The sequence below is a fragment of the Schistocerca cancellata genome, unplaced genomic scaffold, assembly GCF_023864275.1.
Source record: "Schistocerca cancellata isolate TAMUIC-IGC-003103 unplaced genomic scaffold, iqSchCanc2.1 HiC_scaffold_493, whole genome shotgun sequence".
NCBI classification, from domain to species: domain Eukaryota; kingdom Metazoa; phylum Arthropoda; class Insecta; order Orthoptera; family Acrididae; genus Schistocerca; species Schistocerca cancellata.
Genome location: NW_026046508.1, coordinates 58962 through 68134, shown reverse-complemented (window position 1 = coordinate 68134; position 9173 = coordinate 58962). Strand labels below are relative to the sequence as shown.

The 9173-nt window shown below is 54.0% G+C and overlaps 23 non-coding genes across 23 annotated transcripts; 18 read left to right on the top strand and 5 right to left on the bottom strand.

The window, feature by feature from the left end:
• The first annotated feature begins 187 nt into the window (after positions 1-187).
• Trnae-uuc (transfer RNA glutamic acid (anticodon UUC)) lies at positions 188-259 on the top strand. The gene has a single exon. It is a non-coding gene; the product is annotated as a tRNA-Glu (tRNA).
• Positions 260-458: 199 nt separating this feature from the next.
• On the top strand, positions 459-532 carry Trnai-aau (transfer RNA isoleucine (anticodon AAU)). Its single transcript has one exon. It is a non-coding gene; the product is annotated as a tRNA-Ile (tRNA).
• Positions 533-1115: 583 nt separating this feature from the next.
• On the bottom strand, positions 1116-1187 carry Trnag-ucc (transfer RNA glycine (anticodon UCC)). The gene has a single exon. It is a non-coding gene; the product is annotated as a tRNA-Gly (tRNA).
• Positions 1188-1548: 361 nt separating this feature from the next.
• On the top strand, positions 1549-1619 carry Trnag-gcc (transfer RNA glycine (anticodon GCC)). The gene has a single exon. It is a non-coding gene; the product is annotated as a tRNA-Gly (tRNA).
• Positions 1620-1779: 160 nt separating this feature from the next.
• Positions 1780-1852, top strand: Trnam-cau (transfer RNA methionine (anticodon CAU)). The gene has a single exon. It is a non-coding gene; the product is annotated as a tRNA-Met (tRNA).
• A 305-nt stretch (positions 1853-2157) lies between these two features.
• Positions 2158-2229, top strand: Trnae-uuc (transfer RNA glutamic acid (anticodon UUC)). Its single transcript has one exon. It is a non-coding gene; the product is annotated as a tRNA-Glu (tRNA).
• A 199-nt stretch (positions 2230-2428) lies between these two features.
• Trnai-aau (transfer RNA isoleucine (anticodon AAU)) lies at positions 2429-2502 on the top strand. Its single transcript has one exon. It is a non-coding gene; the product is annotated as a tRNA-Ile (tRNA).
• Positions 2503-3086: 584 nt separating this feature from the next.
• Positions 3087-3158, bottom strand: Trnag-ucc (transfer RNA glycine (anticodon UCC)). The gene has a single exon. It is a non-coding gene; the product is annotated as a tRNA-Gly (tRNA).
• Positions 3159-3519: 361 nt separating this feature from the next.
• Trnag-gcc (transfer RNA glycine (anticodon GCC)) lies at positions 3520-3590 on the top strand. Its single transcript has one exon. It is a non-coding gene; the product is annotated as a tRNA-Gly (tRNA).
• A 160-nt stretch (positions 3591-3750) lies between these two features.
• On the top strand, positions 3751-3823 carry Trnam-cau (transfer RNA methionine (anticodon CAU)). Its single transcript has one exon. It is a non-coding gene; the product is annotated as a tRNA-Met (tRNA).
• A 305-nt stretch (positions 3824-4128) lies between these two features.
• On the top strand, positions 4129-4200 carry Trnae-uuc (transfer RNA glutamic acid (anticodon UUC)). Its single transcript has one exon. It is a non-coding gene; the product is annotated as a tRNA-Glu (tRNA).
• A 199-nt stretch (positions 4201-4399) lies between these two features.
• Trnai-aau (transfer RNA isoleucine (anticodon AAU)) lies at positions 4400-4473 on the top strand. The gene has a single exon. It is a non-coding gene; the product is annotated as a tRNA-Ile (tRNA).
• A 583-nt stretch (positions 4474-5056) lies between these two features.
• Trnag-ucc (transfer RNA glycine (anticodon UCC)) lies at positions 5057-5128 on the bottom strand. The gene has a single exon. It is a non-coding gene; the product is annotated as a tRNA-Gly (tRNA).
• A 361-nt stretch (positions 5129-5489) lies between these two features.
• On the top strand, positions 5490-5560 carry Trnag-gcc (transfer RNA glycine (anticodon GCC)). Its single transcript has one exon. It is a non-coding gene; the product is annotated as a tRNA-Gly (tRNA).
• A 160-nt stretch (positions 5561-5720) lies between these two features.
• On the top strand, positions 5721-5793 carry Trnam-cau (transfer RNA methionine (anticodon CAU)). The gene has a single exon. It is a non-coding gene; the product is annotated as a tRNA-Met (tRNA).
• Positions 5794-6098: 305 nt separating this feature from the next.
• Positions 6099-6170, top strand: Trnae-uuc (transfer RNA glutamic acid (anticodon UUC)). The gene has a single exon. It is a non-coding gene; the product is annotated as a tRNA-Glu (tRNA).
• Positions 6171-6369: 199 nt separating this feature from the next.
• Positions 6370-6443, top strand: Trnai-aau (transfer RNA isoleucine (anticodon AAU)). The gene has a single exon. It is a non-coding gene; the product is annotated as a tRNA-Ile (tRNA).
• A 583-nt stretch (positions 6444-7026) lies between these two features.
• Trnag-ucc (transfer RNA glycine (anticodon UCC)) lies at positions 7027-7098 on the bottom strand. Its single transcript has one exon. It is a non-coding gene; the product is annotated as a tRNA-Gly (tRNA).
• A 361-nt stretch (positions 7099-7459) lies between these two features.
• Positions 7460-7530, top strand: Trnag-gcc (transfer RNA glycine (anticodon GCC)). The gene has a single exon. It is a non-coding gene; the product is annotated as a tRNA-Gly (tRNA).
• A 160-nt stretch (positions 7531-7690) lies between these two features.
• Positions 7691-7763, top strand: Trnam-cau (transfer RNA methionine (anticodon CAU)). Its single transcript has one exon. It is a non-coding gene; the product is annotated as a tRNA-Met (tRNA).
• A 305-nt stretch (positions 7764-8068) lies between these two features.
• Positions 8069-8140, top strand: Trnae-uuc (transfer RNA glutamic acid (anticodon UUC)). Its single transcript has one exon. It is a non-coding gene; the product is annotated as a tRNA-Glu (tRNA).
• A 199-nt stretch (positions 8141-8339) lies between these two features.
• Trnai-aau (transfer RNA isoleucine (anticodon AAU)) lies at positions 8340-8413 on the top strand. The gene has a single exon. It is a non-coding gene; the product is annotated as a tRNA-Ile (tRNA).
• A 582-nt stretch (positions 8414-8995) lies between these two features.
• On the bottom strand, positions 8996-9067 carry Trnag-ucc (transfer RNA glycine (anticodon UCC)). Its single transcript has one exon. It is a non-coding gene; the product is annotated as a tRNA-Gly (tRNA).
• Between the last annotated feature and the right edge of the window lie 106 nt (positions 9068-9173).

Here is a 9173-nt window from a genome sequence, read left to right as displayed (position 1 = left end):
TACAGCTTCCCTTTTCCTCTTCTTCCAGCACAGCATGAAGCCAAAAGCATTGCTCTGCGACGTTTGAGGTGCGCGCCTTGCCAGTCAGTATGTGCAAAGATGCTCGCAAAGAGAGAAGGGCGCCGACGTGGCACTCGACACGAAATGCGACAAGCGACCGTACGAACGGTCCAATGGAACGGCCACATCCGGTGTGGTCTAGTGGCTAGGATACCTGGCTTTCACCCAGGAGGCCCGGGTTCGATTCCCGGTACCGGAACGTAATTTTTTTCCACACGAATCGTGACAAGTTTGAGCTGTCCGAGCGGCCGTTTCCCGTCCTGCTCGCAATATAGCTACTGTTTCGTGACCGTCAGCAGAATATAGACTAGGGAAGCAGACACACGACGACCATAGAAATGGTGTATGGCTTCATGCCAGCCGTTTCCAGTTTAGGGCTGAGCAACTGCATCTGCCGAGGCCCGTTAGCTCAGTTGGTTAGAGCGTCGTGCTAATAACGCGAAGGTCGCGGGTTCGATCCCCCCACGGGCCACTACTCTTTTACTACTACGAAAAGGCAGCGCCGATTTCAGCTGGCGAGTGTGATGACCAAAAGATCATCACCATGCGTGGAAGTTGACAGAGGATCCGAACCCGACTTGTCGGGAAGCGCTACAGCATTCACTCGGCAATGGGCATAATATTTTGAATACACTGGTTCTCAACCGATGAAGAGAAAATGAAAGAAAATGTCTGATTGCCGATGCGTAACAACTTTGGCCCTTGTCAGTACTTGGGCGGGTGAGCGCGTGGGAACACAGTGTACTATTGGCAGTTTTACTTCCTATTTTTCTTTTCGGAGCTACAGCCCGATTCGGTGAGGGAGACGCCACCGTGAAATGAAGGGGCGTGCTGTGTGTCCATCGCCTCGCCTCTCCTCCCCTCTCTCAGTCGTTTATCGTGCTTGTCGTTTTGATATAGGCCGATTTGAGAGCGTCAGCTCTCGCGTCAGCTGAGCAAAGTCGAGACAAGTCGAGACACACTAAGGGCTGGTATGCAGCGAGTAAGAGGGGGGAAAAAAACAATAATTTAAGAGCGCGCGGCAAAAGTACTCATACGCGAAATTAAAAGCCTGCTGCGGTGGCCGGGAATCGAACCCGGATCAACTGCTTGGAAGGCAACTATGCTGACCATTACACCACCACCGCACAAGCGAGCGCCCCGCCTCCGCGCTGTGTCGGCTTCCCGCCTGTCGGCAGCGGCCGAAGGTGATCGTACCTGGCAGGCGCATTTCGAGGTAGGCTAGGGGAGCACATCCAGACGCATTCGGACAGCGTATCCGCGCACATTTCGCATCCTTTGGCAAGAGTCGGCGCCGGCGACGCAACAGTACGCAGAGGACCGCGTTCTGGAGGCATTTTTAAGCAGTGCCGTGCAGTGCAGTGCAGTGCAGTGCAGGATTCAGCGTCTGCAGCGTCTTCTGCACAGAATGCTACGGCGCTTGACGGCAGCCCCACTTTCCCTTGAGACATCTGCTCGGGAAGCAGCGTGAAGTTACCGCTGGCCCGAGCATCGGTGGTTCAGTGGTAGAATGCTCGCCTGCCACGCGGGCGGCCCGGGTTCGATTCCCGGCCGATGCATCATTTTGCTTTCCCGCGATAATGCTGCCGCAACACCGCAATCAACTGGGCCGGCAATGAACGTGTAGCAACAGAACACGTTATCCAGGAAGTACAGTGTTTCTACGTCTAATATTGGGTACGCAACTTACCCAGTTTCCAGGAGAAACGGTTCACCCGTGCCTCGGTAGCGCAGTAGGCAGCGCGTAAGTCTCATAATCTTAAGGTCGTGAGTTCGATCCTCACCCGGGGCATTTAATTTTCTGTGACTGATGGTGGTGCTGTTGCTAGGGCGCCAACGTATTTCTTGTTTGTTATCCACAACGTTTCAACGCTTCAGCGGGAAAATGTTTACTTCCTCTTATTGCTACTTACAGCTTCCCTTTTCCTCTTCTTCCAGCACAGCATGAAGCCAAAAGCATTGCTCTGCGACGTTTGAGGTGCGCGCCTTGCCAGTCAGTATGTGCAAAGATGCTCGCAAAGAGAGAAGGGCGCCGACGTGGCACTCGACACGAAATGCGACAAGCGACCGTACGAACGGTCCAATGGAACGGCCACATCCGGTGTGGTCTAGTGGCTAGGATACCTGGCTTTCACCCAGGAGGCCCGGGTTCGATTCCCGGTACCGGAACGTAATTTTTTTCCACACGAATCGTGACAAGTTTGAGCTGTCCGAGCGGCCGTTTCCCGTCCTGCTCGCAATATAGCTACTGTTTCGTGACCGTCAGCAGAATATAGACTAGGGAAGCAGACACACGACGACCATAGAAATGGTGTATGGCTTCATGCCAGCCGTTTCCAGTTTAGGGCTGAGCAACTGCATCTGCCGAGGCCCGTTAGCTCAGTTGGTTAGAGCGTCGTGCTAATAACGCGAAGGTCGCGGGTTCGATCCCCCCACGGGCCACTACTCTTTTACTACTACGAAAAGGCAGCGCCGATTTCAGCTGGCGAGTGTGATGACCAAAAGATCATCACCATGCGTGGAAGTTGACAGAGGATCCGAACCCGACTTGTCGGGAAGCGCTACAGCATTCACTCGGCAATGGGCATAATATTTTGAATACACTGGTTCTCAACCGATGAAGAGAAAATGAAAGAAAATGTCTGATTGCCGATGCGTAACAACTTTGGCCCTTGTCAGTACTTGGGCGGGTGAGCGCGTGGGAACACAGTGTACTATTGGCAGTTTTACTTCCTATTTTTCTTTTCGGAGCTACAGCCCGATTCGGTGAGGGAGACGCCACCGTGAAATGAAGGGGCGTGCTGTGTGTCCATCGCCTCGCCTCTCCTCCCCTCTCTCAGTCGTTTATCGTGCTTGTCGTTTTGATATAGGCCGATTTGAGAGCGTCAGCTCTCGCGTCAGCTGAGCAAAGTCGAGACAAGTCGAGACACACTAAGGGCTGGTATGCAGCGAGTAAGAGGGGGGAAAAAAAACAATAATTTAAGAGCGCGCGGCAAAAGTACTCATACGCGAAATTAAAAGCCTGCTGCGGTGGCCGGGAATCGAACCCGGATCAACTGCTTGGAAGGCAACTATGCTGACCATTACACCACCACCGCACAAGCGAGCGCCCCGCCTCCGCGCTGTGTCGGCTTCCCGCCTGTCGGCAGCGGCCGAAGGTGATCGTACCTGGCAGGCGCATTTCGAGGTAGGCTAGGGGAGCACATCCAGACGCATTCGGACAGCGTATCCGCGCACATTTCGCATCCTTTGGCAAGAGTCGGCGCCGGCGACGCAACAGTACGCAGAGGACCGCGTTCTGGAGGCATTTTTAAGCAGTGCCGTGCAGTGCAGTGCAGTGCAGTGCAGGATTCAGCGTCTGCAGCGTCTTCTGCACAGAATGCTACGGCGCTTGACGGCAGCCCCACTTTCCCTTGAGACATCTGCTCGGGAAGCAGCGTGAAGTTACCGCTGGCCCGAGCATCGGTGGTTCAGTGGTAGAATGCTCGCCTGCCACGCGGGCGGCCCGGGTTCGATTCCCGGCCGATGCATCATTTTGCTTTCCCGCGATAATGCTGCCGCAACACCGCAATCAACTGGGCCGGCAATGAACGTGTAGCAACAGAACACGTTATCCAGGAAGTACAGTGTTTCTACGTCTAATATTGGGTACGCAACTTACCCAGTTTCCAGGAGAAACGGTTCACCCGTGCCTCGGTAGCGCAGTAGGCAGCGCGTAAGTCTCATAATCTTAAGGTCGTGAGTTCGATCCTCACCCGGGGCATTTAATTTTCTGTGACTGATGGTGGTGCTGTTGCTAGGGCGCCAACGTATTTCTTGTTTGTTATCCACAACGTTTCAACGCTTCAGCGGGAAAATGTTTACTTCCTCTTATTGCTACTTACAGCTTCCCTTTTCCTCTTCTTCCAGCACAGCATGAAGCCAAAAGCATTGCTCTGCGACGTTTGAGGTGCGCGCCTTGCCAGTCAGTATGTGCAAAGATGCTCGCAAAGAGAGAAGGGCGCCGACGTGGCACTCGACACGAAATGCGACAAGCGACCGTACGAACGGTCCAATGGAACGGCCACATCCGGTGTGGTCTAGTGGCTAGGATACCTGGCTTTCACCCAGGAGGCCCGGGTTCGATTCCCGGTACCGGAACGTAATTTTTTTCCACACGAATCGTGACAAGTTTGAGCTGTCCGAGCGGCCGTTTCCCGTCCTGCTCGCAATATAGCTACTGTTTCGTGACCGTCAGCAGAATATAGACTAGGGAAGCAGACACACGACGACCATAGAAATGGTGTATGGCTTCATGCCAGCCGTTTCCAGTTTAGGGCTGAGCAACTGCATCTGCCGAGGCCCGTTAGCTCAGTTGGTTAGAGCGTCGTGCTAATAACGCGAAGGTCGCGGGTTCGATCCCCCCACGGGCCACTACTCTTTTACTACTACGAAAAGGCAGCGCCGATTTCAGCTGGCGAGTGTGATGACCAAAAGATCATCACCATGCGTGGAAGTTGACAGAGGATCCGAACCCGACTTGTCGGGAAGCGCTACAGCATTCACTCGGCAATGGGCATAATATTTTGAATACACTGGTTCTCAACCGATGAAGAGAAAATGAAAGAAAATGTCTGATTGCCGATGCGTAACAACTTTGGCCCTTGTCAGTACTTGGGCGGGTGAGCGCGTGGGAACACAGTGTACTATTGGCAGTTTTACTTCCTATTTTTCTTTTCGGAGCTACAGCCCGATTCGGTGAGGGAGACGCCACCGTGAAATGAAGGGGCGTGCTGTGTGTCCATCGCCTCGCCTCTCCTCCCCTCTCTCAGTCGTTTATCGTGCTTGTCGTTTTGATATAGGCCGATTTGAGAGCGTCAGCTCTCGCGTCAGCTGAGCAAAGTCGAGACAAGTCGAGACACACTAAGGGCTGGTATGCAGCGAGTAAGAGGGGGGAAAAAAACAATAATTTAAGAGCGCGCGGCAAAAGTACTCATACGCGAAATTAAAAGCCTGCTGCGGTGGCCGGGAATCGAACCCGGATCAACTGCTTGGAAGGCAACTATGCTGACCATTACACCACCACCGCACAAGCGAGCGCCCCGCCTCCGCGCTGTGTCGGCTTCCCGCCTGTCGGCAGCGGCCGAAGGTGATCGTACCTGGCAGGCGCATTTCGAGGTAGGCTAGGGGAGCACATCCAGACGCATTCGGACAGCGTATCCGCGCACATTTCGCATCCTTTGGCAAGAGTCGGCGCCGGCGACGCAACAGTACGCAGAGGACCGCGTTCTGGAGGCATTTTTAAGCAGTGCCGTGCAGTGCAGTGCAGTGCAGTGCAGGATTCAGCGTCTGCAGCGTCTTCTGCACAGAATGCTACGGCGCTTGACGGCAGCCCCACTTTCCCTTGAGACATCTGCTCGGGAAGCAGCGTGAAGTTACCGCTGGCCCGAGCATCGGTGGTTCAGTGGTAGAATGCTCGCCTGCCACGCGGGCGGCCCGGGTTCGATTCCCGGCCGATGCATGATTTTGCTTTCCCGCGATAATGCTGCCGCAACACCGCAATCAACTGGGCCGGCAATGAACGTGTAGCAACAGAACACGTTATCCAGGAAGTACAGTGTTTCTACGTCTAATATTGGGTACGCAACTTACCCAGTTTCCAGGAGAAACGGTTCACCCGTGCCTCGGTAGCGCAGTAGGCAGCGCGTAAGTCTCATAATCTTAAGGTCGTGAGTTCGATCCTCACCCGGGGCATTTAATTTTCTGTGACTGATGGTGGTGCTGTTGCTAGGGCGCCAACGTATTTCTTGTTTGTTATCCACAACGTTTCAACGCTTCAGCGGGAAAATGTTTACTTCCTCTTATTGCTACTTACAGCTTCCCTTTTCCTCTTCTTCCAGCACAGCATGAAGCCAAAAGCATTGCTCTGCGACGTTTGAGGTGCGCGCCTTGCCAGTCAGTATGTGCAAAGATGCTCGCAAAGAGAGAAGGGCGCCGACGTGGCACTCGACACGAAATGCGACAAGCGACCGTACGAACGGTCCAATGGAACGGCCACATCCGGTGTGGTCTAGTGGCTAGGATACCTGGCTTTCACCCAGGAGGCCCGGGTTCGATTCCCGGTACCGGAACGTAATTTTTTTCCACACGAATCGTGACAAGTTTGAGCTGTCCGAGCGGCCGTTTCCCGTCCTGCTCGCAATATAGCTACTGTTTCGTGACCGTCAGCAGAATATAGACTAGGGAAGCAGACACACGACGACCATAGAAATGGTGTATGGCTTCATGCCAGCCGTTTCCAGTTTAGGGCTGAGCAACTGCATCTGCCGAGGCCCGTTAGCTCAGTTGGTTAGAGCGTCGTGCTAATAACGCGAAGGTCGCGGGTTCGATCCCCCCACGGGCCACTACTCTTTTACTACTACGAAAAGGCAGCGCCGATTTCAGCTGGCGAGTGTGATGACCAAAAGATCATCACCATGCGTGGAAGTTGACAGAGGATCCGAACCCGACTTGTCGGGAAGCGCTACAGCATTCACTCGGCAATGGGCATAATATTTTGAATACACTGGTTCTCAACCGATGAAGAGAAAATGAAAGAAAATGTCTGATTGCCGATGCGTAACAACTTTGGCCCTTGTCAGTACTTGGGCGGGTGAGCGCGTGGGAACACAGTGTACTATTGGCAGTTTTACTTCCTATTTTTCTTTTCGGAGCTACAGCCCGATTCGGTGAGGGAGACGCCACCGTGAAATGAAGGGGCGTGCTGTGTGTCCATCGCCTCGCCTCTCCTCCCCTCTCTCAGTCGTTTATCGTGCTTGTCGTTTTGATATAGGCCGATTTGAGAGCGTCAGCTCTCGCGTCAGCTGAGCAAAGTCGAGACAAGTCGAGACACACTAAGGGCTGGTATGCAGCGAGTAAGAGGGGGGAAAAAAACAATAATTTAAGAGCGCGCGGCAAAAGTACTCATACGCGAAATTAAAAGCCTGCTGCGGTGGCCGGGAATCGAACCCGGATCAACTGCTTGGAAGGCAACTATGCTGACCATTACACCACCACCGCACAAGCGAGCGCCCCGCCTCCGCGCTGTGTCGGCTTCCCGCCTGTCGGCAGCGGCCGAAGGTGATCGTACCTGGCAGGCGCATTTCGAGGTAGGCTAGGGGAGCACATCCAGACGCATTCGGACAGCGTATCCGCGCACATTTCGCATCCTTTGGCAAGAGTCGGCGCCGGCGACGCAACAGTACGCAGAGGACCGCGTTCTGGAGGCATTTTTAAGCAGTGCCGTGCAGTGCAGTGCAGTGCAGTGCAGGATTCAGCGTCTGCAGCGTCTTCTGCACAGAATGCTACGGCGCTTGACGGCAGCCCCACTTTCCCTTGAGACATCTGCTCGGGAAGCAGCGTGAAGTTACCGCTGGCCCGAGCATCGGTGGTTCAGTGGTAGAATGCTCGCCTGCCACGCGGGCGGCCCGGGTTCGATTCCCGGCCGATGCATGATTTTGCTTTCCCGCGATAATGCTGCCGCAACACCGCAATCAACTGGGCCGGCAATGAACGTGTAGCAACAGAACACGTTATCCAGGAAGTACAGTGTTTCTACGTCTAATATTGGGTACGCAACTTACCCAGTTTCCAGGAGAAACGGTTCACCCGTGCCTCGGTAGCGCAGTAGGCAGCGCGTAAGTCTCATAATCTTAAGGTCGTGAGTTCGATCCTCACCCGGGGCATTTAATTTTCTGTGACTGATGGTGGTGCTGTTGCTAGGGCGCCAACGTATTTCTTGTTTGTTATCCACAACGTTTCAACGCTTCAGCGGGAAAATGTTTACTTCCTCTTATTGCTACTTACAGCTTCCCTTTTCCTCTTCTTCCAGCACAGCATGAAGCCAAAAGCATTGCTCTGCGACGTTTGAGGTGCGCGCCTTGCCAGTCAGTATGTGCAAAGATGCTCGCAAAGAGAGAAGGGCGCCGACGTGGCACTCGACACGAAATGCGACAAGCGACCGTACGAACGGTCCAATGGAACGGCCACATCCGGTGTGGTCTAGTGGCTAGGATACCTGGCTTTCACCCAGGAGGCCCGGGTTCGATTCCCGGTACCGGAACGTAATTTTTTTCCACACGAATCGTGACAAGTTTGAGCTGTCCGAGCGGCCGTTTCCCGTCCTGCTCGCAATATAGCTACTGTTTCGTGACCGTCAGCAGAATATAGACTAGGGAAGCAGACACACGACGACCATAGAAATGGTGTATGGCTTCATGCCAGCCGTTTCCAGTTTAGGGCTGAGCAACTGCATCTGCCGAGGCCCGTTAGCTCAGTTGGTTAGAGCGTCGTGCTAATAACGCGAAGGTCGCGGGTTCGATCCCCCCACGGGCCACTACTCTTTTACTACTACGAAAAGGCAGCGCCGATTTCAGCTGGCGAGTGTGATGACCAAAAGATCATCACCATGCGTGGAAGTTGACAGAGGATCCGAACCCGACTTGTCGGGAAGCGCTACAGCATTCACTCGGCAATGGGCATAATATTTTGAATACACTGGTTCTCAACCGATGAAGAGAAAATGAAAGAAAATGTCTGATTGCCGATGCGTAACAACTTTGGCCCTTGTCAGTACTTGGGCGGGTGAGCGCGTGGGAACACAGTGTACTATTGGCAGTTTTACTTCCTATTTTTCTTTTCGGAGCTACAGCCCGATTCGGTGAGGGAGACGCCACCGTGAAATGAAGGGGCGTGCTGTGTGTCCATCGCCTCGCCTCTCCTCCCCTCTCTCAGTCGTTTATCGTGCTTGTCGTTTTGATATAGGCCGATTTGAGAGCGTCAGCTCTCGCGTCAGCTGAGCAAAGTCGAGACAAGTCGAGACACACTAAGGGCTGGTATGCAGCGAGTAAGAGGGGGGAAAAAACAATAATTTAAGAGCGCGCGGCAAAAGTACTCATACGCGAAATTAAAAGCCTGCTGCGGTGGCCGGGAATCGAACCCGGATCAACTGCTTGGAAGGCAACTATGCTGACCATTACACCACCACCGCACAAGCGAGCGCCCCGCCTCCGCGCTGTGTCGGCTTCCCGCCTGTCGGCAGCGGCCGAAGGTGATCGTACCTGGCAGGCGCATTTCGAGGTAGGCTAGGGGAGCAC